The following is a 27,839-nucleotide window of genomic DNA, read 5'->3' on the forward strand; positions in this document are numbered from 1 at the left end:
CAGCGCCTGCCAACCTAGCAGTTCGAAAGCACCCCCAGGTGCAAGTAGATAAATAGGGACCACTTACTAGCGGGAAGGTAAACGGCGTTTCCATGTGCGGCTCTGACTCGCCAGAGCAGCGATGTCACGCTGGCCACGTGACCCGGAAGTGTCTCCGGACAGCGCTGGCCCCCGGCCTATAGAGTGAGATGGGCGCACAACCCCAGAGTCTGGCAAGACTGGCCCATACGGGCAGGGGTACCTTTACCTTTACCTAAGAATATTTCTGTATATGGGTCAATGATACATACATATAACTGTTATATGTGCTAGCAGAACTGTTTAGCCATATACCATCCACTGTTTTGAATGCATGCCATTCTGATCTCCTTATGGAGGAACAGCAGGTTATAAATAATTCAGAATATCAATCTAACATGACTTACATTAGTGCAAACATTTCCACTTACCAAATGGACCAATCTCCCCTCTTCTCTCCCTACCATACTGCTTTTGGGGTTCTCCTGACCCCTCCACAGAGCAGATCTGAGGGAGGTGGGGAGAACACAGGGGAAATATGAAGGGGAAGAACTGTCCCTGTTTCACCATACTGGGAGTGGCTGTTGTGGTTCTGGTGTGGCCATGGCAGGGGCTGGTCTTCTGCTCCCTTGGCTTTGGCACAAATTTTTGGCATTGGGTTGGATCCTTAGTCCATGCGGGTGCAGGGTGGGCCCCCCTGGTCTGTTATCATGGGGTATCCCCTTAAAGGAGCTGTGTGTGTGTGTGTTCCATGTCCAGAGACCCAACTTGGGCTTTAGAATCTCCTTGGCTCAGTGATCTTGCTGGGTCACCCATGCAATGCATGTCACAGGGTGACTCTTAACCTTGGTCAACTCCGTCTAACCATCAGCTTGTGGACGGGCTGGTTGATCCTAGGATACACACCAGATGCTTGCGTAAAAATACCTGTAATAAATAAAGTTGTGCCCTTATTTCATTCCAGCATGTTGCCCTGTCTCTTCTGTTGCATGGCTGCCTGTATGTGCTTTCACCCTGCCACTGGCTCCACTACGACTGGGCCTGCAAAGCTCCAATGCGCTAGTGGGAGTCCTTGCACAGGTTTCCACTAGCATACTGGGTAAGTTGAATCTGGCACAAGGCTACAACCCAGAAAGCTTTGTTGACTTTCAATCAAGGTATTGAATATATACAATAGTATGTACGTACATATGTATTTGTAGCAGGAAACTATCATGCTTTATTGCAAACAAAACAAAACAAAAAACATCCTACCTTGAGAAGTCCTCCAAAATGTCTAATTAAAAATGAGATATGATGGGATTTTCTTTGAAAAACCCAAGTTCAAAACGCAGCTGAATGTGTGATGCTAATTCCGATTTCTTTTACAGTTATTTCATCAAGATGGCAAAAATACATTAGCTTTTTTTACATGAGTGCATAGAAAAGAATGGTATTTCTGTTCTGCAATTTCCCTGCTGGGGGCAATATCACACCACTTCTCTTCAGCAAATAACCAGAAATAACAAAGTAGCATAAAAACTGAAAACATATTTAAAAGAAAAAGGGAAAGACAGTAAAATGGGGGCATAAAGCACTGAATATGCCTTAATGAAATATTTTCGAAGTTCCTCTAAGTGCAGAAAGCCACTGGAACTTTGGCCAAAAAGCCACTATGTTTTTTATTATGAAAAAACATCAGAATCAAGTTGTTTTAAAGGCTGAACAAGAACAAAAGCATTAGCGAGGATGTCAAAACAAGCTTACAGGGTGTGATTTTTTTTAAATGTTTATGTTTCAAGTTTCCCTTTCCAATAATTTATCTATCAATATTGTCATACATCATAATGGCCACCACTTAATTCATTTCTGGTCTATATAATCCCCCCCCCCGAACTAGAGACACTGTATATATATACAGACAAAATTATCCATGTGAATTCTCCCTGAGTTCCAGAACAGGCTTGGTTCTGAAGTGAAACTGGCATATACGAAATCCTCCATTGGTCAACACGGAAAAATGCTTGCCAGCTGATTTACAGCACTGCACTAGATACATATTCAGTTCGTTCTCTCTCTCTCTCTCTCTCTCTCTCTCTCTCTCTCTCTCTCACACACACACACACACACACACACACATAGCAATTTACAAGTTAAATAAATGTTAGTACCTAAAAAATGCAACGAATGCCCAGAACAAAACTTGCCTCATTGGCAATCATAACAGCCTCAACTTTCCACAATTATAGAATTTACTCAAGAGTACAGAAGGACATAATCAAGTGGCAGCAACAATTTTCTTTAACTAATCCCATTCACACAAAACAGATTTCATTTTTTTTATAAAAAAGGTACAACACATCCATGTTTTCCATCTAGAATATATCACTTGCATAGACTTCTGCAAATATTATATATTTTCCCTATTACCACATTCCCATATTACACTCAATGCTCAGTTTCCTTTTACTTCCGTGACTACTTGACTGACTATGATGATTCACTGGTTTTGGCATTTAAACAGTTACAACCCCATTTCATTACTCTGCATTTAAGGAAGTTGCACACAGACACACATGTGCAAGTGCAAGTGCACACATACTCTTTCTAGAGTTTAAGGTAGTAATGGCAGAAGTATTTACTTTCTAAGTTATTGCCTGTTAAATGGGAAATATTTTTTTGCACTGCAGCATGATATCACCTCATCCACCCATCTCTCTTCATTTCACTGTCCTTTCTTACTTCTTCCAATGATCATCTGCTTCTCATGTCTTTTTTCTGCTTTCACTCTCATTGAGTTGGAGACTTACCTTCACATTTCCCATTTGATTTGTTCGTTGTTCCTACCTAGAGGGCAGCATGTTCACAATTTCTGGTTTTAAGAGGGCGATGAAAGTTACTGTCAGTTTTCAAATTAGGGTCTGTCAGTTTTCAAATTATAATATTTCCCTTCCTTTTTTGGTTACTAACTTCATTCATGTGTGAAGACAGGAAGAACTGACAGATTCTTTTTTTCTCTCTCTAGGACTACTAATTGTGCCTAATCTTTGTGGAAAAAATTCTACACTGCCCTTACATGCAATGATTTCCAAATAGTATGCTGGCATCTACCACAGAGCTAACATAATCTTTCTGGATGCTTCAGTAGGTTCCCTGTTGCCTATTACAGTCATGATTTCAACCAGAAATTAACATTGCATTCACATTTGTTAATCTTCATTGCTGTAGGTTTCTGAAACAGCACTCTGAATGGAAACTACAGTTTGAAAACCAGCAATATTTCATTAAGTACATATATAACATATTCCACCTTGCTCTGTTTTTATGAAAGTTCAGATTATAAATCCTTAAATAAATAAATATCATGGGTATTGTTTATTGCAGGCTGTCATTCTGGAATATATGTACTGTGTGTTGCCTCCATGAATCTATATCTAAAGAACATTTGTTGAACGTAACATTTGCAGGAAAGGCCTTGAGTGCTAGGTTGTATTCTGGAGGTCAAAGTTATGGCTAGTTATAAATCTTTGAAGAACAAGGCACAGTAGCAAGCAATCAGATTTATACCTTCACTCCATATGTTATAGCTACTAAACAAGTTTGAGATAAAGAGTTTTCCTTAAAAAATTAGTATTAAAGCATTATGAGTGAAATTCAGCTAATTTTACTCAGAAAAGAACCACTGAAATTAATAGACCTAACTTAGTTACGTTCTTTCATTTCAGTGCATCTACTCTGGGTAAAACTTAATTGAATACTACCAGATAATTTTAATATACAATTTTATTTTCTTTAATTAAATGTGTTAGACTTTGCTCACGTTGTAGACACTGAAGACAGGGGAATCTGGGGTAAAATAAGAGCTTACAATGAATCATTATCACAATTTCTATTCAAACACTATTTGGAAACAGGTCATATTGCTATGGCCCTAGTATTTCAGCTAATCATCTGATATCTCTTACCAGAAGATAATTTAAAGATAGCACAAAAGAAGGTTACTGATATCTGAGAGTTATAATTCCTTAATGAGAGCTAAATTATCAGATAACAGCAAATAACCCCAAAATAATAAGTTTCTGAGGAACATTATTGTTATGCAGGGGTGGTGTGTCCTGTTTCTCCAGTTAAGGCAAGAGCTCAATGAGATCTCACAATAATTCCTGGGGCTCTCACAAGATCTTTTTGGTAGCCACTGCCACAGCTGCTTCACCTTGCTTCTCTGTCATTATTGTGGGGTGGTGGGGGTGGTGGATGGGACACCTGTGGCACTGGCACCCACCTGGATTCTGCCACCAGGTTCACTTCATGGACGGCCTGGCCCTGTTGTGGTACAAACTTAGTGGAGCTATACATAAATCACTATAAGAAGAAGTGACTCACCTACTTGAAGTAATAACTTTGCATAGGAACAAGTTTGATCAAGACAGAATGCTCTCCAGAATGTTAAGATGAGACTTTGGTGCACATTTCAAAACAGAGTTAGCCATACATTATTTTTGCTGCCATCATTTTTAATTATTTAGTCAATAGCTATTAAATAACAGTTTAAAGCAATTGTGCACATCTGTGTACTGAAGCATTATAAACATTGATCAAAGGTATTCAATTTTTAATAAAACCATCTAATTTCTGTCATTTTGTGTTAATACATAATTATTTTCTTATTGAGGCATATACCCACATTTCATGTTTGAAATTGCACTTAATCTTTGATAATAAGGAAACCTAGAATTATTTATTAGGCATCATCTGAATACAGAAACATTACCCTCCCCCTGCCCCCCCTCAAAAAAAAGCTGAGGGAGAAGCATTGTTATCTAGTCCCCTGCCCACTACTCAGCTGAACAAATTTTATTTTATGCGGTTACTTTGCTATGGAGAAGCACTGAACAATGTGAGCCGATATCTGGTACAAATGAGACACGAACCTGCCACCTCATCTCATAAGAAGGAAGTCTGATAGTTGCAAAATGCTTCGAATAGTAGACTGAGATGGAACAGCATGCTCTTTCTAACCTATGCCTTTTAAACTGCATTTAACTGATCTACTCATAACAGAGATATGGGGGACTGAATCCAAAACAAAACATCAACAGTACCAGTATCAGTTTTACTAATAATGAAAAAAATAAATAAGAACTTTAATTCCCAATTCATTTTCAACACATTTCCATTTCTGGGGATAATTATGTAAGTTGCAAAACAAACACACAAACAAACAAACAATGCAACATATGTAATTCAACACCTTCCACTGAAATAAAAAAAATATTATAAAATCAACATTGCCTATAAATAGCCCCTCAAAAATAAAATAGTTTACTAACGTATAAATAATGCTTTACATCTCTAAATAAAACTTATTACAAAAAAATACATATTATGTATAAATCTTTCTTTCACAGTAAACATTTCAGAAACATACTTGTGAATCTACTCTGCATTTGTGTGTATGTGTGTATAGCCACACCCACCAAACTATCAACCTGCTCCTTCAAAGGAAGTGCAACCCCATTCAGAAAAAGTAGGCAACACAGTTCCCATCCTGAAAAACCACCGTCCTACAGAACATCTGTTTTACCAGGATTCAGCTTCAGATTACCTGTTTGTGGGTTGGGGCTGTGTAAGCAACCTCTAAGCAGTTTACGAAAATCAAGATGATTCAATACATGCCCACTATTTCTGCAGACAATTGTGTGACATCCAAATCGTGTCCTCTTCACAGAGGGCACGTGTTGAGTGATACCACTAAGACTGGCCTCACTGTTTGTGTGGGTGGGATCGTTTGGATAGCCACAACAACCCGACTGGGTCCCTTGGTTGCTGGAGTAATTCTGACCAATGGGGTTGAGAGAATTTGCAGCTGGGGGACCTATTTATACTGCTGCACATTGCATCGAGCTTACTCTTTTCGCCTCATGCATCGGATCACCTGCCCACTTTCCCTATATTTAGGGTCTTGCTATGACTTTGCTATGCTGTCGTGGGTCATCTGCTTTTGGGCCAGGGGCCTAGTAGGAATTTTCCCATTTGGCTGATTGGCTGGTGCCACGTGGGTTTCGCCTGCCGCGTAGCAAATCGTCACAACTTTGTAAGGTATGGAAATCAGGCATTGGTTCAAGGTGTGGTGAGGGGAGGTAGTCACACCTGCCCCTCCCAATGTGTGATAGGGTATTCCATTAAAGGAATCCAGGTGCTCGCCATGCTTTTGTCCGATCCCCTTCCAGGGGTTTGGGCCATGCCAGAGCACCTGGGAGCATTTTGGGGTGAGGTTGCATCTGTGGTAGGACCAATGCTCCCCCAGTATGTTTACCCTTACTGACTTCTGCCAGTGTCCAGGTGTTAGTGCTGCCCTACCGGAGGTGTAGGTGCAGCTAGTCGAACCAATGCCTAAGCAAACCACTCAGTTGTGGCCAAAATTATGCCAATAACCTTAAACTAATATTGGTGTCAACTGTGTCTTTCTTTGGGAGGTCTTGGGGGTCTTTACATGCAACTAAATTATACTTGAAGTAGGCAAACTGAAGTCCATGAACCTAAGTCCATTGACTTCAATGGGTCTAATTGCAGTCTCACTAACATTGGACATTACCAGTTGCAACAATACCCTGCTTGAAAGGAAATAATCATTGAAAAAACAATGTATTTAATTATTTCATTTCATAAAATATATATACCCTCAACTTTTAAAAAAGCACCCCACCTCAAAGTGGTTTACAAAAGATAAAACAGTAAAATCAATAAAAAAATCACAAGATATTATAAGAAAGAAGACAAATAATCAGAAGAAAACAAGGATACAAAAAGGATGAGTTTTCTATACTACTTCTATTGTGTGATTACATATAATAAAAGGAGGCAGAGCTGTGTATCTGCACCACAGGGCAAGCTTTCTATTTTTACATAGCTGTTACTGACAACTGAGGGTAGAAAGGGTTGTAATTTAAATTCAATTCTAGTGAAGTTCTTGTGAATAAACATCTGCAGCTGTCTTGATGAAGCAAGGCAGCAAACATTCTTTCTGTGATGCCTTATGCGCTTCCGTCACAGAAAGTATCTAGCTTTTGTTCTGTACTAAAGATGACAAGTTGCAAGTTTTATGTCAGATGATATTGCCTTTCACTTCTGATTTGTTATTTTACAAATACAGAATGAAAGAAGGCATGATAAAATGCGGAGACAGAAAGCTTGGCTCCTCGTTCTTTCAAAGATCAATTCTTGCCACCATGCATGCAGCTTGGATTTGTCTTGGCCTGCTGAAGCTCTGAGAATTAGATCAGCAGTTGCTCTAGTTGGAGCAATTCAGGCTGCAGAGCCTTACTTGGACCTTTCTTATCCTATGCAACCTTAATTGAAAAAAGTAGGTCAGCTCATGTTGGTTCTAGCCTGGGAATATGTCGGCTGCTGGAAAGCACATTCGACTATAAAATTAAATCAAAATACTGATTGTTTATTAGGGTTCGGAATGGCCTAAGAGTGACCAGGGAAACCTTACATATTGTGCTGGGGATGGGGAAGTACAGTTGATTTGTTGAAGCATATTCAAAGATGCATGAATGAAAATAGCTTTAAAATGTCACTGGAATTGGTTCTAAAATGATCACTGACACATATGTAAGCATGTAGATAAAGGTTTTTAAAGATATACTGAAGTAACTGTTTCTAGTTCTTGTCACAGCAGCTATTTCTCTCACCTAGCAAAGCAGGTAATTTACACAAAATGATTCTGTAGGGTTCCAGGCTGTGACCTAACATCATAGCACCATCTCAAACGCCACCCTGACAAGTATGATCTCTGCACCAAAGAATGCTGAAACCCAGCTTGATATGGTGCCGTAATCCTAACCTCTCAGTGATCACCTGCCTTTTTTTGAGGTTAAATGTTAGAACAATAAGACTAGCAGGTACCAAGAATTGGACCCTCCCAGCAGTGGCCTCACACATTCCCTAGGATGTATGCATGACATTCTCATTAGGTTTTTTTTTAAAGTTGATTTTTAACCATACTTGTTCTGCCTAGCTTCTTATTTATGGCTTTACTTTACAATCAACAAGAAAGACTCAACGGACTGAAGACACTTTTGAGATAGGCTTCACCATACTGATCCATGTGGCAAATGCCTCAATCACAACCTCTTTCTAAAACCTATAAAATACTCTTCTTGCAACTAAAGATTGGCCTTCAGGCATTTCCCCATCCTCCATAGGCCATAGCTGCAACTGGGTTGTAGAGCAGGCCCAAGGAGCCAAAGAAAACACAGGGAATGCCAATGGATACATAATAAAGCTTAGTTTTTTGTCATGGCCTGGCTGGATCCAGAGAAGTGGTGGGAGGCAACAGCAGGGGAATCCCGAAAGGAACCCCCAGAGGAAGGAGACTCAGAGCCAGGGGACTGAGGGTGGGATGATGATGAGTGGTCAGGGGGATAAGAGGGAGTGGCCTGGGAGGAGAGGGTGCCGGAAGCTGAAGAGGCAACAGTGTTTGGTGAGCAGGAAGGGGGGGCAGAGAGCAGTCCTGATTCTGAAGCTGGACAAGTGGGGAGCCAGGAGACAGAAATGATACAGGCTGCTGAAGAATCCAGGGAGTCTCCCTCCCATGGAACAAGCTACCCTTCCCCCTGGTCTCCCAGAACACAGAGATAAATAAAAAAGAGCAGAGGAGAGATTGGAGATGTGCAGATGCAGTCTCTGATTGCTTGGAAAAAAACCCCTGGCGAGGAGGGGACCTACTCCTGACAGCTTTAGAATCTGCACAGAGCAAGGAGAGGGAGGCCATGAAGTTATTCTCAAACCCAAATAGCTATACTGAATATTTACCTTAAGAGATATGAATTCAAAACACGTGCTTCTGTTGAGTTGAACAATTTCGTAACTTCAGTTAAGCGATCCATTAAAAAGTGTTCAAAATTCAACAGGCTCATCGTCTGCAATTGTTTAAACAGAGCTCAAGAGAAAGATGAAGTAGTAAATGCTGCTCTTTTCAATATTTATGAATTAATTTGATTCCAGAATCATTAGCAGTAATGTACAGAGCTGCAATAATTCTGTACAAAAAAATTGACTGAGTGTGCTATTGAGTGAGAGCAGATGCATGTTGTTCACTCTGGAACACTTTCACTTCCGCCTGCTTTTAAATGTAGGTAAAGAATACAAGTAGGTAAAGAATGCTTTATATCACCATAAAGCATGCAAACAGCTGTCTATATTGATACAATAGCTGGAATTTAAGAAAATGTACATGAAATAGATATACAGTAATAAATAGATTTGCTACACTAGCAATAATGGCTGATAATTGGGTGGTGATAACAGTGAGGCATTATGCTGGAATCTTGCTACCGCTCAGCAGAGATTGGGGGTGGCCTGTAACATTATAGAAAACAGGATCTTACTGACAGATGTGAGGAGGAGTGCAGTTTCACATTTTAAAAATAATTTAAAGCATAGCATGACAACAGAAACAAAACAGGCTTTGGGTCTGCAAAGCACATTTACTGTTCAGTATTAGAAGATTAGGCATGTTTTATTGCATATATAATATCTATCTAAAGTAAAAATAATAAAACGAGTAACTTTAACCATGCACATGTTCTGTCATGCATCTCCATCACAGATGCTGAGTGTTTGCCCTGCTCTCATAATCATCATCTGCTCTCTGGGAGATTATTTGGGTTTTACTGAGTTTTGAAACCCTGGACTTCAGCCAATGTCAAGAAGAAGAAGAAGAGTTTGGATTTGATATCCTGCCTTTCACTCCCTTTAAGGAGTCTCAAAGTGGCTAACATTCTTCTTTCCCTTCCTCCCCCACAACAAACACTCTGTGAGGTGAGTGGGGCTGAGAGACTTCAAAGAAGTGTGACTAGCCCAAGGTCCCCCAGCAGCTGCATGTGGATGGGCGCAGATTCCCCAGATTACGAGACTACCGCTCTTAACCACTACACCACACTGGCTCTAAGCACAGCAATCCAACCTCCCTCCCCCAAAAATGGTTTCCTCTACTTATCTTTTTAGTGAACTCCTTTTAACAAATAACATGGAGACAGCGTAACTAATAGCCAGTAGTGATGTATGGAAGTGAGAGCTGGACCATAAAAAAGGCTGATCGCCGAAGAATTGATGCTTTTGAATTATGGTGCTGGAGGAGACTCTTGAGAGTCCCATGGACGGCAAGAAGATCAAACCTATCCATTCTTAAGGAAATCAGCCCTGAGTGCTCACTGGAAGGACAGATCATGAAGCTGAGGCTCCAATACTTTGGCCACCTCATGAGAAGAAAAGACTCCCTGGAAAAGACTCTGATGCTGGGAAAGATTAAGGGCACAAGGAAAAAGGGACGACAGAGGATGAGATGGTTGGACAGTGTTCTCGAAGCTACCAGCATGAGTTTGACCAAACTGCAGGAGGCAGTGGAAGACAGGAGTGCCTGTCCATGGGGTCACAAAGAGTCCATGGTCCATAGGGTCACAAAGAGTCTGACATGACTAAACGACTAAACAACAACAACGAGCCTAATTCTTTGTGAATTAAATCTCCATCTGAACCAGTGGCCATCAGCACAGTTTGTAGCACTACATTATTTGGTATAGTTAATAGGGACAGTGTTGGATTATAGAATGGCTGGGGGAGGAAACTCAAAATTCAGAAATGGTGCACCAGTTACAAGTAAGGGTGGACAGATCAGCCTATTACTGATCAATGTCAGCTTTACAGTGTAGAATGAATGAATTCCTCCTCCATTCCTAACTACAAACCAAAATCCCCTCCAAAGTTCTGCTCAGCTGGTAATTCTGAGCAGAGTTGACATGTCATCACTTCTGTTGTTTGTTCCCTCCATCTCCTCCTTTTTCAAATATTTTATTAGTTATTATTTAAAAAGTGATCCAGAGCTTTAAAGCAACTACACAGATTAGGGTATTAACAAGTCTAGGAACAATGCATATGCTGGAATGGATGGAAAACTGCCATTCTCCGAGTGTAGGCCAGATGTCAGGGTTCTAAGAACAAAAAGTGACATCATGTTCCAGAGGCTACCTTGTGAGTAGTCATATTAGTGTTAAGCCAGTGGCCCATTTCCCCAACCTATCCTGTTAAACAAGAGAAATGTAATTCCAAGTGATTCTTAAAGAACTAAATATATTCCATTTTCCTCCGAAGCTTCTGTCTCCGAAAACCCTCATGGAAGATTTCCAATTCTTAATCTTTTGCCCATTGTTGCTTCAAAATTGTGTGTTAGGCTGCTAAAAGCAAGCAAATTTGGATGGCTTTACACAAGAGCTATCAAACAGAGTGTTAATTATCTCTTTCCTCTTCTGCATCACTATTTCTCTGCATCCTGCTCCATATTAGGAAAAACAAAATTATGATGGCCTTACTCTGCTAGATCATTGTCCACCACTGATAAGACTTTTCCTGCAGGAAAGTGCATTTAAACTACTATTAATGAGATTTCAGGGAGAAAGAATATAAGTGCCACAGGTCTTCTGCCTGTGTTGTTTTGTCCTACAGTGGCTTAAAAAAAATCATTTCTTCAATATTTCAAGACATCACTATGTCTAAATATCAAATAGCTTATCTATAGTCTAAAAGAATTGACCATCAGCTGAAGCACTTCCACACAGATGTGCAAGCACACATATACTGAACATTAATGATCCTGGCATCATCATAATCATCCTAACTATTATTATTATTGTTGGAGGGGAGTGACTGCCTTTCACTGGAGATATAATATTACAATGGGTTTATCTTTCTGCTGAAGTGTTTAAATTTGCCTCCACCTCTGCTCAACTTGTAGATTTCTAAATATATGCAAATTTCACAAATCATAAGTCTGTAATGATGCTCTTTCTAAAGAAGCCAATTCTATATAATTGTTGTGCCCCTGAACTAATTGGAGATGTGCAGACAACATAACAGTATCACTTGACTTGAGAAACCCTCAGTCTGTCTATGAAAGATTAGTGTTTAACGAGCTTCTGTAGATTATTTTCTGTTTAAATTGGTACGATACTGCTTTAAATGTATAATGCATTTGGGATCTAAGTGCCTAGAACACCGCAACATACATTAAATATAATTGCTATAAATATATTATTACTATTATAGTAATTATAAATATTATATTTGTAGCATGTAATAGGTTTTTAACTACTGTCTTTATGCTTATTAACGTCTCCATTATTCTGTATAGCTGATTGTTTGTGCAGTGAAATTTAGCAAATATTTAACATTACCATTGCTGCTCACAAGCAGTACCAGGCTATTTTGCACCCTTGGCAAGGCTAACTACTTGCACCCTTCCAAAAAATGCTAACTTCAGTTTTCAACAACAGATGGCTTGTAGAAAAAAAATGAAAAGTACAAAACTTGAAACAGCTAGATTTATTTTAAATTGCAAGAATAAATAATAATAAAACCATCTTTGATTATCTTTCTCAAATACAAATAAAAAAGATTTAGCACAAAAATCATTTTAAGTAAACTTGTGAATTCCTTCAGGTCAAGTGCTGATGCTTCAGCATGTTCAATTGATATAGTTGCCAAGCCAACTAGTCTCTTTTGCAACATCGTTGAACATATGTAAGTTTTTATAAGTTTGATCTTTGGGAACTATGTTCACCTTTGGCTCTGACACTGGAAGTGTGAGAAGGATCCTTAAGGCAACAGAAACATTATCCAGGATTTTTTGTTGTAGTATGAAGAGAAGTACTCCTTGTAGTAGCACAGACTTTGAAAGTCTTTAAACTATGGCTATAAGTTCACAGCACAGTTCTTCAGCATCAATATATTTATTTCCATTGTGCATCAATGATTCCCCCCACCCCAAATTCTTGCAGGCCTTAAGAACATCTTCAATAGATTTGTTGTTGATACCGTATCACCAAGGGCCTTGGCTTCAATTCAGGAATTATTTCTGGACAAAATCTTTGGGCTTTAATATCTCTCTTAAAGCATCATATGTACTACCAATATGATATCTCATTTGCGTCAAGGCACCAAACTAACTCTCCCATCTTGTTTCACTCAATGGTTTAACAGTTATGCCTAAGTACGATACATGGCCAGTTAGAATTTGGCAATGCTGAGTTGATGAAGAGAAATAATTATAGATCTGTTGAACCAAACAGAATAAACTAGTTGTTTCCAGACAACACTGATGACCAAATTTAAAGTGTGAATTACAGGGCACAAAAAATGCACGGGAATTTATGTCCAGGACTCTTGTATGCCCTTTTCTTTGTCTTTCATGTTACCATTGACCACAGATTCTTGACCACAGATTCTCAATTGGTAATTCTATTTCCTCAAGCTTTCCAAGAATAGCTTCTGTAATAAAGGAACCAGTAGTCTCCTTTTGTAGAACGAATACCAAGAAATAGTTTCTTATAATAGTGTCAGGCTCAGACATCTCATTATCCAATGGTTTGATTACATCAACATAATATACAATTGTGGCCATTTGTTCCAATATGACCAACCTCAAGTGTGCAGTCTAGAATAATTCTGTGGTATTTGGCTGAGCTTACACATGCTAATTTCTTTCTGTTTTATAGCACCTACTAGAAGCTGTATAAGCTCATTTGGGATATCTTTTCCTAGGTAGGGAACCACTGTGTCTGGATCTTTAATGCTGAGCAAATGTTTGTTCATGGTAGAATAAAAAAGGGCTAGATATTCTACAAACTTCAAAAATAAAAATAAAAATTCAATTGCTAGCACTTTTCAGTTGTACCACGGGATGCCAAGTTTTGCAAACCAAGAACTCTGACCAAAGCGATCAAGCATTCCAAGATTTGTCACCAATATTGTTCTTCTTGCTTAACTTTCTGCTGCTTAATATCACCTATTGTTTTTCATTTAAAATTGTGAGAAAACAAACAGGTATAAAGATGGGGTTAAGGATGAGATGTGGGATGGGAACTAAAAGTTTTTCCCCCATCTTGCCGGTGATCAGTTGATTATACACTGACTGGAACTGAGTAGGTAGGTAAGAGTATTGGCATGGCAGGAATTTGTGTTTCATTCTTTCTAAGTGTTGGAGGTACAATCTGAAAAGGTGTGTGTGGGGGGGGCAAATTCTTACAAGAGAAGCCCAGCCTGCATGGAATACATGGACTGTGAGAGAAAGAAAGAAAGAAAGAAAGAGTGATGTTATTGCATATGCATGCAAGCACATACAAATTTCACACAACCCGTTTTGTGAAAAGAACATCTGCTTAGATAATCTATCACACGTTTATGTGGATTGCAATATTTTAAAACCTTTTAAGAGAAATGCAAGTCATCAGAAAGTTTGGCAATATTGCCAAGAGAAAATCAACTTGACCTCTATCAAGGCTTTCTAGGGAAATGTATAATCTATATGTGATCTGGAATTGGTCCAGTAAAATGACAGAAATGAAATAGCCTTCTTGATATTATACATACATACAAACATATTTGTGTCACTTAAATTATGATGAAAACTGACACCATGTCCTCAAATAGTTCTTTCAAGGGCACAAACTTGGATGGTTCATTTTGTGCCTCTTTCCATGCCCACTGTGTACCATTTTCCTTATGAATAAACGTAAGGTTTTCCATATTTATTTAGTCTGTATCATGCACTTCCTTCAAAAGGAGCACAGGGGGATATTTTCATTTGAGGCTCTTCTTGATGAACAGTATGTTTTTGTTATCTTCCAAAGAAAGAAAGTGTAACATTATATGTAATCAGATAAAACACTAATGGAACAATTCCAGCTTACTACAAACCTGCAGTTGGTCCATTAATTGCTTCTAACCTAGTAAAAGCTAATGCAAATGAAGCTTACATTACTAAAGATGAGGGAAATAGTTGAGAACAGTGAATAGTGAGACCATGAGGCATATTTTATTACATTACAAGGAGGTACTGTATGCTTTTAAAATGATCCCATCAGTATATGAGTTGTAATAAATTTCTGAGTGAAGCAGACTTGTATAAGAGATACAACTGCATGAGGTTGCAGTTCTTGCTTGTAATCCCTTGCTTGTAACTTCACAAGCAACAACCCATCAACAGCCCTAGAAGGAGACATATGCAGCAACAGGACAGGCTTTGCCTCTTCCTGTTAACTGAAGCACTTGCGAGCAATATATTTTGAAACAGTCCTGCCACCAAACCAGCAGGTTGCAGGAAATACTATAGCGTTGTCTCATCACCTGCTGACAGATTCATGTGCATTTGCCCTATTCTTTCCTTCAGTACCACATTCTGAGGCTTTTATGTCAATGTTTTGTAACACAGGATTCATTATACCTCTTGTGATTTCAGCTTTGACACTTGCAGGGGACCTCCTGCTGATGGAAGGCATCTATGACATTCTTCATAGAAAGCAGACCTTGCTATTTACTATATTTAACTGAGCAGGAGGGGAAACAAATCCCTAGGTTGTGCTCTTTTGGGTGGAAGGCAGAAAAGCACGTCAGGCTACAACCCTGCAGAAGTGCAAGTATTTTAGACAAAAGGTTTAGCATTAATTCACACCTCTTGGGTTTGTAAAATATCTACCATGACAGCCAGCCGACTCAGGGCAAATGTAATAATTATTGAATTAATTTCCACTGTGGGTCGACCTCGTACTTGAAGTCAGAAGTAAACTAGAAAGTTAACACCAAAAGCAACATATTCCAGATGGATAGCAAAGTCTGCCAAAGGAAAAAAAACACAGTGAAGAGTCTTGCCATTGTAAAGGCTAACAGATTATTCTGGGATTAAACCTGGGACTTTTTGCATACAAAGCATGTGCTCTATCTCTTAACCACAACCCTATCTTTCACAGGATGCTTGAGCAGAATAGCGCTCTGAGTAGGTCTGTTGGCAAGTTCTGAATTCGGGACCCACCTGCTTTATCTTCAAGAGACTTGCAAAAGTAAATTAAAAAGCTGAAGGATGGTCCTTTTCATCCTTCTTGAAGAATACTGGTTGTGAGGCACATGAACATGATATCTGTACTAAGAGCATCTAATCTCCTTCTGTTTAATTCAGGATGGTGGTGGTTATTTTTTTTAAAAAAAGTATTTAAAATAGACAAAAGAGAAGATCCCTGACCCCATCCAACTCCATGTTGTGCTGACTCCTCCCCATGGACATGGGTCTCCAGCAGGAACAGTGATGGAGGGTGAATGCTGGTGATGAAATGAACAGCAGCAATTAAAATGTGCATCTAATGGCATGTAGTTTTTACAGGAAAGTCTACCTAGGAGATAAAAGGAAGCTTGCACATTTATAATAATATTGCATAAAGTAATAATAAGGCACCAGGCAAAAATGTTTCTCTTCAATTAGGCATTCAGCTGATTAACATTCTATGGCTTTTTAAATGTGTTTGGGCGAGAGGTGGTTATTAGCTTGGTTTTTGTTTTTATTATGCCTTTTGTATTCACGTTTTGTATTTCTCTGATGTGAAACACTCTGGGATCTTCAGATGAACGGCAGTATACAAATTTAAGTAAGCAAAGAAAAATACATTTAAGCACTAAAACTTTAGGAAAGTAGCAGGTTGTAAACTGACCAGTAGAGAATCTTCCCTTTATATAGCTGTACAGTATATCCTGAGAATGTCCAAATGAAAGAATGTTAAGTACAGTTCAAATGGACACTCTAAACAGAGGGCCTTCTCGGTAGTGGCGCCTGCCCTGTGGAATGCCCTCCCATCAGATGTCAAGGAGATAAACAACTATCTGACGTTTAGAAGACATCTGAAGGCAGCCCTGTTTAGGGAAATTTTTAATGACTGATGTTTTAATTTATTTTTAATCTTTTGTTGGAAGCCACCCAGAGTGGCTGGGGAAACGCAGCCAGATGGGTGGGGTATTTATTAATTTATTATTATTATTATTATTATTATTATTATTATTATTATTATTATTATTTCTTTGGGATGTTAGAATGGAATCCAGCTACTTAAAAAATGTCCTTAGGCTGCAATCCTATATACACACTTATCTGGAAGTCAATCCTGTTGAACTCAATGTGGCTAAGTTTTAAGGAGATATGTACAGTGTGAGATTGCACTATAAAGGTTTGATGCTTGTTTTTTTTTAAGTGATACGGAACAATGTTAAATCCAAAGAACAATAATATGTACTTTTTTTTGGCAATTCACATCTTTTTGTACTTGTTAAAAAGCAACAACAAAGAGGGAAAGAATGTATCAGTTAAGTAAAGAGAAGGGTATTAACTTACACTCTGAAGAATAATCCATTGATTATCCCTTAATCCATATTTAATTATATGTCAGAGAAAATATTTATAGATATAGTTGGATGTGGTATTAGATTTTAACGTCTAAAAACCAGGTTTTTTGAAAGAGCAGCAGATTATTTAGTGCAGAATGGTGGACAGGTGTGCTAATAATAAGGAAATTACTGTTTGAAAGTAGAATTGTTACCATTCAGTGAATGAAACTACCAGAGATACAGCAACTATTGTGCTCAATTGGATTTATTGCTTCAGCCTGTTTATAAATCAGTCAGTACAGAGCAGCCTAACCATCTATTGAATGCAGGCAGATGAAAGAAACAACATCTGTACCACAGCATACTTGGATGGTTGAAACAGTCATGGACTCATGGCTTTCCCTAAATAACCCTAGGAACTGTAGTTTATTAAGAGTGCTGTGAGTTTTAAGGATACCCCTATAGTCCACACAGAGGTACACTGAAGGCTATAGCTCTGACTGGGTATCTCCTAACAGCTCTCAGTACCTTTAGCAAACTGCAGCTTCCAATGTTCATTGGGGGAAGAGCCATGGCTGTTTAAGGTAGTATGATACAGTAGTATGATGAGTCCTAACTTTGCAATGTATTTTTAATGAATGAAAGGGGTCGCATTATTATTTTTTATTGAAATGTATTCCTAAGGAAACATGAAATATATAGGGAAGTGTGGTAGAAAAAGAATACCTATAGATGATTGGGAAGTTGAGTGTCAGCTCCAACTCCACTTCCTAAGGTTCCACAGGGCTATTTCCTAGAGTAGCCCCATGTGGAATAGGTCAGCAATTTTAAGTGGAAAGGTGTCTGTCTAAATCATATGCACTCCCACAGGATGCAATGATGACCACTAACTTGATAGCTTCAAGAGAGGAAAAGGTAAATACATAGAGGGCATCGGTGGTTAGTAGCTATGATGACCAGGTTCTGCCTCCACTAGTTGCTCAAAAGGGGTGTGTGTGTTTCTTTGCTCAGTTTCTGCTTGCAGGTATCCTACAGGCATCTGTTGGGCCACTGTGAGAACATAATGCTGGATTAAATGGACCACTGGCTGGCGCATCAGGCTCTTATACACAAACATATTTAAAAATCAGGGAGGCATTGAAGAAAGTATTTTGTCCAAGACTTTCACCAAAGACATAAATTAGAAAATCACTGGATTTAAACCTTTCAGCAACAGTAGTATTTACAGATAGTATTCACACAAATGCTGGTCTTGCTGTGCCTCCCATAATGTAGAAGTACCAGTAATGCAATTAACATGCGGACTGGAATGTTTTAAAAGAACAAAGCACAATCATTGCCATTCTGAACCAAAGTCTAATGTACTGTAGTTATGAAGTTTATATCAATTTCTTGCTGTGCAGCAGTCAAATCACAAATGACAAATAACCCTGGCTTTAATTTTGTTTATTCCCCCCCTTAACCGTTTGAACACTTATAACAATATCTTTCATTCAAATTATCTCAATGCAGTTCAATAATATATTTTAAAATAGAAATATGTTTTATGCACATTAACTATGGTGAAAATATGCTGTTTATCTGATTAAATAAATGGAAAACATTTGTCCACCTGAGTATATGTATAGATTCAGCTGGAGGAATAGTACAGTGCATTTTCTGTGTGGTACTGAGACAAAGCCTTTTTTGTGCAATACCATACCACAGCATTTATTTTTATTTATTTAAAATATTTATATCCTGTCCTGTAACCATATTTTCAGGGCTTATTACAACAAGATAATAGAAATCAGGGTTAGCCAAAGTAGTCCACATATTGCTGAACTTTCATCAGTCCCAGCCAGTATGGCCAACAGTCAGGGATGATGGGATCTGTAGCTGCTACCCCCAATTAAAAAGAGAAAAAAAAAGATTTGTTATGAACAATATTAAAATCACAGGTCAGGTCTCCTACAGTGTATATTCATGCCTCTCCTCTCTGTTTTACACTTTATGCCAGTGGTTCTTTTCTCAGATTACAATGCAACATGGGTAGAAGCTATTGATATTTCTCAAGAGTATTTTCTTAAATCTGGGTTACCAAACTTTTTTGTTTCTATCATATCAGGAATGTAGATGCTGTTGTAAAGTATTCATTATTCATTTTTTAATTGTTGTATAGAAAACTTGGCTTCTTTAATCTGACAGTGTCAGCTTTGGGAAAAAGAGGCATACCCTGAAAAAATACCAACAGGTGCCAAGCCACATGGTGATGGGAAGTTTTGCTTCTGCACATGACTCTGGCAAACCGTTCTAAGCTGAAGCATTCCTTCCTCACCCTAGAATGTTCAGTTCACATTGAGTTCATGAAACATTGTATCCTGACCTGTTCTTAATGCATGGTTGACCACATCTACTTTTGCTATATCAATCACTAGTAATAGTTTAACAAGGAGGTTTTCATGCCTGTCTAGTTCTGTGCTCCCTTTCCCAGCCTTTAATCTATTGATGATTGATGCCTATATGCAACCCTTGTATTGTATTTGTGTTAACCAATCAGCAACAAGCACATATGTGGCAATGCTGTAATATTCAATAAAAGGGACTCCCCGAGACATGCTCGGTAGATGCATCCCATATGACACTCGTCATTCGTCTGTTGTTTATTTCAACCCAACAACATGGCATGCTGTGGAAATAATGGTAGTTCAAAAAGGTAGAAAGGAAAATGGAAGGGGAATTAATGCAGATTGGAATTAAGGTAAATTAGTACAGGCACTGAAGACTGCCACACATATCCTGTTTTGCAGTTCAATATCCACATCCTGTTTGGTAGTTTCCAAATCTGCCAGAAGGAAGCTATAGTGATTTAGGATTGAGCAAACATTCTGCAACTCATTCTGGTACAATGCAGAAACAGAAAAACTGAGACAAAGAAACAGCAGGAAGTCATGTACCATTTGTCAAGCCAAGACCATGATAAAAATGAAGAAAATAAATTAATTCCAAACACTGGAGACAGGATTAGAATAAAGAAGGGGGCAGAATAAAAATCTCCAATTTGGATTTCACAACCCAGTAAATTGCAATCATTTAAAAATTTACAACAATAAAATAAAGAGCAATTTGTCATTGTAAAGTATTATGTTATTATTGTGAGGAATGGACAGAGAAGAAATACAAATAACTGTTGTAGTCATCTCTGATATTCTTACTAATAATAGCCACAAAACAAAGGTCAGTATTGTTAATATAGATTTTAACCTTGAGATAAATAATATAAAAAGGCTATATCTGATTTTATTACAACCTTAGCTAATCCAGATCTTTAGGGGGGAAATCTTCAGATTTTTTTTTTTTAAATCAGGACACCTTCATAGCGAGTGATGGCAATTGGCCCCTGGGATAATGCACAGTAATACAGAGAGCAAAAACTTACGTTACTATGCATATTTATGAATATGAGCTAACAGCACAATTTTAAGTGATATATGTATGGATCACAAATACTATTTAAGCAAGCTGTAAAAGTGTCTTGTATCAAACTCTTTCTCCTGTAATACATTAAGATAACTTGACATTTCTATACATCTGTAAGCAATGCAAAGTGTTCTAATGTCTATTTTTTTCACATCTGTTATAGTTTTCTCTGTCATAGAAGAGAATTGGAAAGCTCCTATGCACAAACTATATCTCTGAATGATTTCAAAAAGCTTTAGGATGTACTAGGAGGGACCCTATGGTCAGAAATACTCCAAGAGAAAGGAGTACAAGATGAATGGGAATTTCTTAAATCTGAAATATTGAAGGCCCAAAAAGAAAGAAAAGTGGGGGGCATATAAGGAAACCAGTGTGGCTGCATAAGGAGCTTATAAATGAGCTGAGATTTAAGAATGGTATGTACAAGAAATGGAAGAAAGAGGAAATAATGAAGGAAGAGTATACACAAGTAGCCAACAGTTGCAGGGAGAAGGTCAGGCAGGCCAAAGCTCAGAATGAGCTCAGGCTTGCAAGAAAGGTTAAAAAATAACAATACAGGTATCTTTGAAGTAGGTGGAAGAATAAATAAGTAGTAGGTCCTTTGGATGGAGAAAATGGAGAAATGCTACAGAGTGACAGTAGGAGGGGTAGCCAATGCTGCAGAAGACAGAATTGGAATCTAATATGACCTTAACAGACTGGAGAACTGAGCCCAAAGTAACAAAATGAATTTCATTAGGGACAAATGCCAGATTCTATACTTAGGCAGGAAGAACTAGCTGCACAAATATAAAAGTTGTTGGATACCTGACTTGTCATATGAAAAGAATCTAGGGGTCTTAGTAGCTTAACGTAGTGTGATGCAACAGCAAAAAAAATAAAAAATCCCTAATGGTATTCTAGGCTGCATCAACAGAAGTATAATGTTCCAATCAAGCAAAGTCATAGCACCATAGTACCACCAAGGCATAGTACTGCCTTGGTCAGACCACACTTGGAGTATTGTGTCCAGTTCTGTGTGGCACAATTTAAGAAAGATGTTGACAAGCTGGCATGTGTGCAGAGGAAGGTTACCAAGATGATCAAGGCTCTGGAAAACCAAGCCTTATGAGGAACAGTTGAGGGAGCTGGATATATTTAGCCTGGAAAAGAAAAGCCTGAGAGGTGATATGATAGCCACCTTCAAATATCTAAAGGGCTGTCACAAAGCAGATGGAGCAAGCTTGTTTCTTTTCCTGCTTCAGAGGCTAGGACCTGAACCAATGGATTCAAGTTACAAGAAAAGATATTCCAACTAAACAGCAGGAAGAACTTGCTGACACTAAGAGCTGCTTGGCAGTGGAACACACTCCCACAAGAGGTGTTGGACTCTCCTTCCTTGCAGTTATTTTAAGCAGAGGATGGATGGCCATCTGTCATGGATGCCTTAGTTGAGATTGCTACATTCAGGGGGTTGGACCAGATGACCATTGGGATCCCTTCCAATGCTATGATTCTCTGATTCCTCATCCTGTAGGCTATATTCTTTATCCTTCTAAAATGTTATATCAAAGCCATAATTCTAATTGCAATACAGATACTTTAAACCAACAAAACACACTTTTATGTTTTCTATTGCAACACATTCCCCTTTATCTATTCTATCTTTTCAGCAGTGGGCTTTATAATGTGTTTCTTTTTTTATCCATTAACAACAATACAATGTTTGTATTCACTAAGTATTAGCAAAAAGCTGATTTGTGACTCGTGTGCTTTTCTTTTTCATGCTTCTGTACAGCACGCAAAACTGAAATCTGTAGATTTCTCCTGTCATGAGATGTGTGAATTCCATAAACATTTGTAACTCACACATGTCACAGGAGAGACAGAGATACAGAAGCACCCTGCTTTTCATATAACATGGAATTTCAAAGCAAAGGCACAAACTGTTAATTCCATTGTCTTGTTTCATTGTTGTAATTTAGAGCAATGAAATTTAGGGAAGCCACCGTGGAGGAGAATTCCTGTGCAACTCTTCATCACCCACTGGTTTTCTAATACACTCTCCACAAGGTATCAGATAACTCTTTTATTGTGTAGAAATACTTCTGGAAGGAACCTATCTGCACCCAAGTGAAGAGGGAAAGTGGCTGGCTGGGGAAGAGTTAACATTCTCTCCACAACTCTACCCAATGTTTTTCTATTTCAAATTGTATCATTCTGACCCTGCAGTGGGCCTTCAGGATTTAATTAGTCACATTCATGTGCAACATGTAAAAAGGTAAAGGGACCCCTGACCAATGACTCTGGGGTTGCGACGCTCATCTTGCTTTACTGGCCAAGGGAGCTGGTGTTTGTCTAAACATACATGTTGAAACATACATATTGGAAATTACAATGCATGGCACACATTCTAAAGTTAATGTGGAGGGGTTGTTAATATACAAAGTCTTCTTCATGCTAACATAACGTTATGTGCAAATAATAATGAGGTTAAGATATGATTTTTAACATTTGTCATAAAGGAGAACAGAAAGCTCCTACACTGTCTTTGAATGATTATCAGTAGCCTATATTATGTCCTCCTAAAATTTTACATCAGAAATGACAGTATAGAAATTAAAAAGCAAGGTTATGTTGTCTCAGATAACTTGAATTATGATACAATTAATATGAAATAGAATAATTTTATTTAGTTCCCCCATTCCAGATCCTGAAAGCAAAACATAATGAGAGGTCACTACTATTTCATTAATTTTTATGCAGAGGTTTCCCTTTACAATCAATAAACACTTAAAATCAATTATGTACCTCCTATCAATAATATTGTAGCAGCACGTATTTCACTGTAAATAATTACAATCTCTTTTTAAAATCATGGTCAATACTACATCTTCCTTTTGCAATTACTGAGCTAATTACAACATTAATATTTCTATTTTGCAGCGAAAATTCAGATCCTTTTAATCTAAAAGCTCACATCAACAATTCACATGAAAATGGAATAGCCAACATTATATCTGTAAGCACATTAGCATTTCCCTACATACTTATAAACAATTCTATTTTGATAACCCAAAGGTGGGGGAGAATGCATTTATTCAATGCATTTTAAATTAAAAGACTGTATAATGAGAACAATATCCCTCCTTCTTTATCAGTTAATACTATTAAAACTGTACCACTAAAGTTCTGGGGGGGAAATCTTTGTAAAAGGAATATGACAAGATAGGCCAAAGAAAAGTAGCTTTTAAAAATTCATTCAAATAATACCACAGTCACATATATGAAATAGTATCTTTTTAGAACAAGTTATAGCAAACAGAAACACTTACTGTTATTTTCTTGTAGCAGAATCTGTATTCACAATGCCAGCTTGAAGTTATTGCCTGTTAAAAAGTCACCAAAACACGAATACATTAATTTAAAATACAATAAACTCTGAATTGCACAGCTAATAAGAATATTTTCATCCCATAAATAAGAAATATAACAACCATAATATCCCCATTTTAGTTTCATTCCATGAATTAAGAACAACAAAAGCAGGGCCAACTGAAAATTATGTCTTAATACCAAGAGCGTCTTAGCAAGAGCTAAGAAATGCCACTTAGGGAATTCAGACAAATTCAGCTTAACATACAAATTCAAAAATGGAGAATATACACTTAACCCTCTCTACAATTTGAATTCAAAGCCATAAAAGTTCAATGTCATCTACAATAAGAAGCAGCCCAGTGTGTTTCCTCATTGTGAATGGCTCAGATGGCCTTCCAGTGTAAAAAATAAAGCAGTTTACAAAATGAAACTAGCACAATAAAAATCAGAATCCCAAAGTTCAATAAAACCTATACTAAGTATCAGTGCCCAGGAATGTCTTGTGAAGGGGGGTGCCATTCTACAATGTAGAAGCCATCATTCATCAATGTGGAAGACTCTTCAAGGGATCTTGGCTAGAGTTATTGCCAGCTAAACACAATATGACTAGAAGCGTCTTTTAGAATAGTCTAAGTCAGTGGTGACCAAACTTACCCCTCCAGCTGTTTTGGGACTACAGTTCCCATCATCCCTGACCACTGGTCCTGTTAGCTAGGGAGTTGTAGTCCAAAAACAGCTGGAGGGCCAAGTTTAGCCACCACTGGTCTAGATCAACAACAATGCCTGAAACAGGGGGCTGGTGCAAATCACTCAGCATGAACACAATATCTGCAAAGCATTCCATTAAGCATCCTAGCAGTTGCAGTTTGCACTAGCTGCATATAGAGCATGTTGCAATAATTTAATTTAGAAGTTAAAAATGAGAGGGTCACTATGCCCAAGTTTCATCCATCCAGGACTGGGCATTTCTGGCACACCAGCCGAAGGCAATGAAACGTTCTCCTAGATACCAAGGCCATCTGAATCTCCAGTGGCAAAGAGGGATCAAAATGTACTCTCAAGCTATGAACCTGCTATTTCAAGAGGAATGCAGTTCCTGCCATAAAAGGAAGGCAACATTCTCCCCAAACCTGAAAATTAGTCCCTCATAGGGCAATTGATTAGTAGGACTAAGCTTCTGTCTTACTGGGACTAAGTTTATTGGCCATCATGGCCAATGCCACTTGGCTAGTTCTAATCAGACACTATGGGCAAGGTTAATTGTACACATATGGTAGGCTGGATGTAGGAAGCACCATGTTCACATCCCCAGGTTACAATAGCTGTGGCCATCCTAACTACACCATTCACATTGTCACAGAGACAAGCTGCCATGCAAAAGAACTGTTGGACAGCTACTCAAGGATGTGATGGAGCCAGCTCTCCTTTCACTGCCACACAATATACTGTAAATGATTTTTCACTCTACAAATGCCTAGTTGTCTTCACCACTAATTTTATGACACTTGTGCTTTATCCATCATCCTGCCTGTTTCAGTCACCAAAATTCCTCAGAATACCAAACGACCACTTTGGTGCCAGAGGGGTTGCTCAGGATCGATTGTGTTGATGGCATGACACATCTCACCATCCACAGTAAGACTAGGGCATCAACAAGTTTCCCCATTCTTTCTCTCCCCTTCTGCAACAAATCAGGAAAAATCAATTCCCTGTAGAGGTCAAACTCCTTGTCAAACCCTGGCTGTGAAAGAGATTGTCTTGACTCAGTTTCATCCTTGCCTTTGCTCACAAAACTCTCTGTTTGCACAAGATGTTTCTCCCCTGCTTTTTCCACATTTCCACTCAGTATTTGCATATCCAGCCACCCATAGTTTCTCCTTCAGGGTTAAAATAGGGCATAAGGAGTGCCCAGGACATTCGTCTGCACTACCATGATGATAACAATTTGAGATGAGAATATCACTGCGGCATCACTATGGGTCTGGACCCCATGCTGGTAAAAGGCAGCTCAAGGCAAGCTTGGGAGGCTAAATATATTAAGGGAAGTTTAAGAATAAGGGATTTCCAGCCTCTACCTTTCCCTTAAACTGTAACATGCAGTTACAGGGAAATGAAACATAGCCAGCCAGTACATTCCCAACCTTTTATTTAGTAGCAATAACTGTTTTTCCATAAATGCCACCACAATATATTTGTAGAGTTCTGGATCTCCCAAAATTAACATAAACTGTAGAGAAGAACTATTCATGGACATTTAGCTGCTTCCAACTGCACAATGGGACTTCTTCCCCAGGTGCCCCTGCACCCTGTCCCCAGTTTGGCTCTAGACGGTTGGGGGATCCCCGGAACTGATCTGCACAGGTGTGGGGGGAAATATGAGTAGCAATTTAGGTTGGCTATTTTGTACAATGTGGATGCAAATGTTGCTTCTCTTGACAGAACTTATATTAATTAAAGTTATTCATTAAGAAAAGCAGCAGGCAGAAATGTAATTAAAATGGCAAAGTACAATACGCTTTTATGCACTGGTTGGCTTGGATGGCTGTGTGAAGAATTCCAGTTTTGTCGTTAAACACCTTGGTCAAAAATAATGCAATTTAATTGAAATTGCAGAGTTTTGAGAAATTAAAAGATAAAGTGCAAGACTGGCTTCATTATTATCAAATAAGAGAGGCCTATAATTTGGATTAAAAAAATGGCTTCCAGGTGGAAAAATCAAAATTGGAAACAGAATTGTTAGATCCCAAAACTAAGATACTTTCAAGAATGTATAACTTGCTGTTGAGATGGAATACGCAGGATGAAACGGTTAAATCTGCAATGATTAAATGGGCACAAGATATTGGTCATAACATTATGTTTGCTGTCTGGGAACAGTTGTGGGCCACCGGTATGAAATTTACGGCATGTAATGCCTTAAGAGAGAATATTATGAAAATGATATACAGGTGGTACATGACACCAGTCAAGCTTGCAAAAATATATCATTTGCCCGATAACAAATGTTGGAAATGTAAAGAAAATGAAGGTACATTCTTTCACCTTTGGTGGACGTGCCCAAAGATTAAGGTTTTCTGGGAGATGATCTATAATGAAATGAAAAAGGTATTTAAATATACCTTCCTGAAGAAACCAGAGGCCTTTCTTCTGGGCATAGTCGGCCAATTGGTGCCAAAGAAGGATAGAACTTTCTTCATGTATGCAACAACAGCAGCAAGAATACTCATTGCAGAGTATTGGAAGACACAAGATTTACCCACCCTGGAAGAGTGGGAGATGAAGGTGATGGACTATATGGAATTAGAGGAAATGACTGGCAGAATCCGAGACCTGGGAGAAGAGTTGGTGGAAGAAGATTGGAAGAAATTTAAAGACTATCTTCAGAAACACTGTAAAATTAATGAATGTTAAAAATGATGTTGGATTGAAAATAAGAGGCACTAGCAACAAAGGTAATGAGAATATGCAAAAATGAGTTGATAATGGATGAAAATATAGAGCTATAATATGTTAAGATACAGAGTTAAGATAAACGAAAGAGGGTAAGGATTTGCTGATTTGATTAATAATAATAATAATAATAATAATAATAATAATAATAAATATAAATTTTATTTATATCCCGCCCTCCCCAGCCGAAGTCGGGCTCAGGGCGGCTAACAACAATAAAACAATACAAAAGTACAACACAAACAACACTCTAAAATCATTCATTATGAAATTCATTATTTAAAAGGGAATACAGAAAGGGGAGGTGTGAGGAAGTCAAGGAAACAAGCTAATGAGTTTAAAGTTACAAAAAATGGGTTTGTTTTTAACTC

The 27,839-nt window shown here is 38.3% G+C and overlaps 1 protein-coding gene across 1 annotated transcript in view; it reads right to left on the reverse strand.

Moving 5' to 3' along the window:
• The window catches only part of TENM3 (teneurin transmembrane protein 3), a 1,264,592-nt gene that overhangs the window by 1,020,795 nt on the left and 215,958 nt on the right, over positions 1-27,839 (reverse strand). Inside the window, exon 2 of the mRNA XM_053402551.1 lies at positions 23,976-24,029. The gene's annotated coding sequence lies outside the window, so the exon portion shown is untranslated. The remainder of the gene's footprint in view (positions 1-23,975; positions 24,030-27,839) is intronic.

Source organism: Podarcis raffonei, chromosome 9 (genome assembly GCF_027172205.1).
Source record: "Podarcis raffonei isolate rPodRaf1 chromosome 9, rPodRaf1.pri, whole genome shotgun sequence".
Classification (NCBI taxonomy): Eukaryota; Metazoa; Chordata; class Lepidosauria; order Squamata; family Lacertidae; genus Podarcis; species Podarcis raffonei.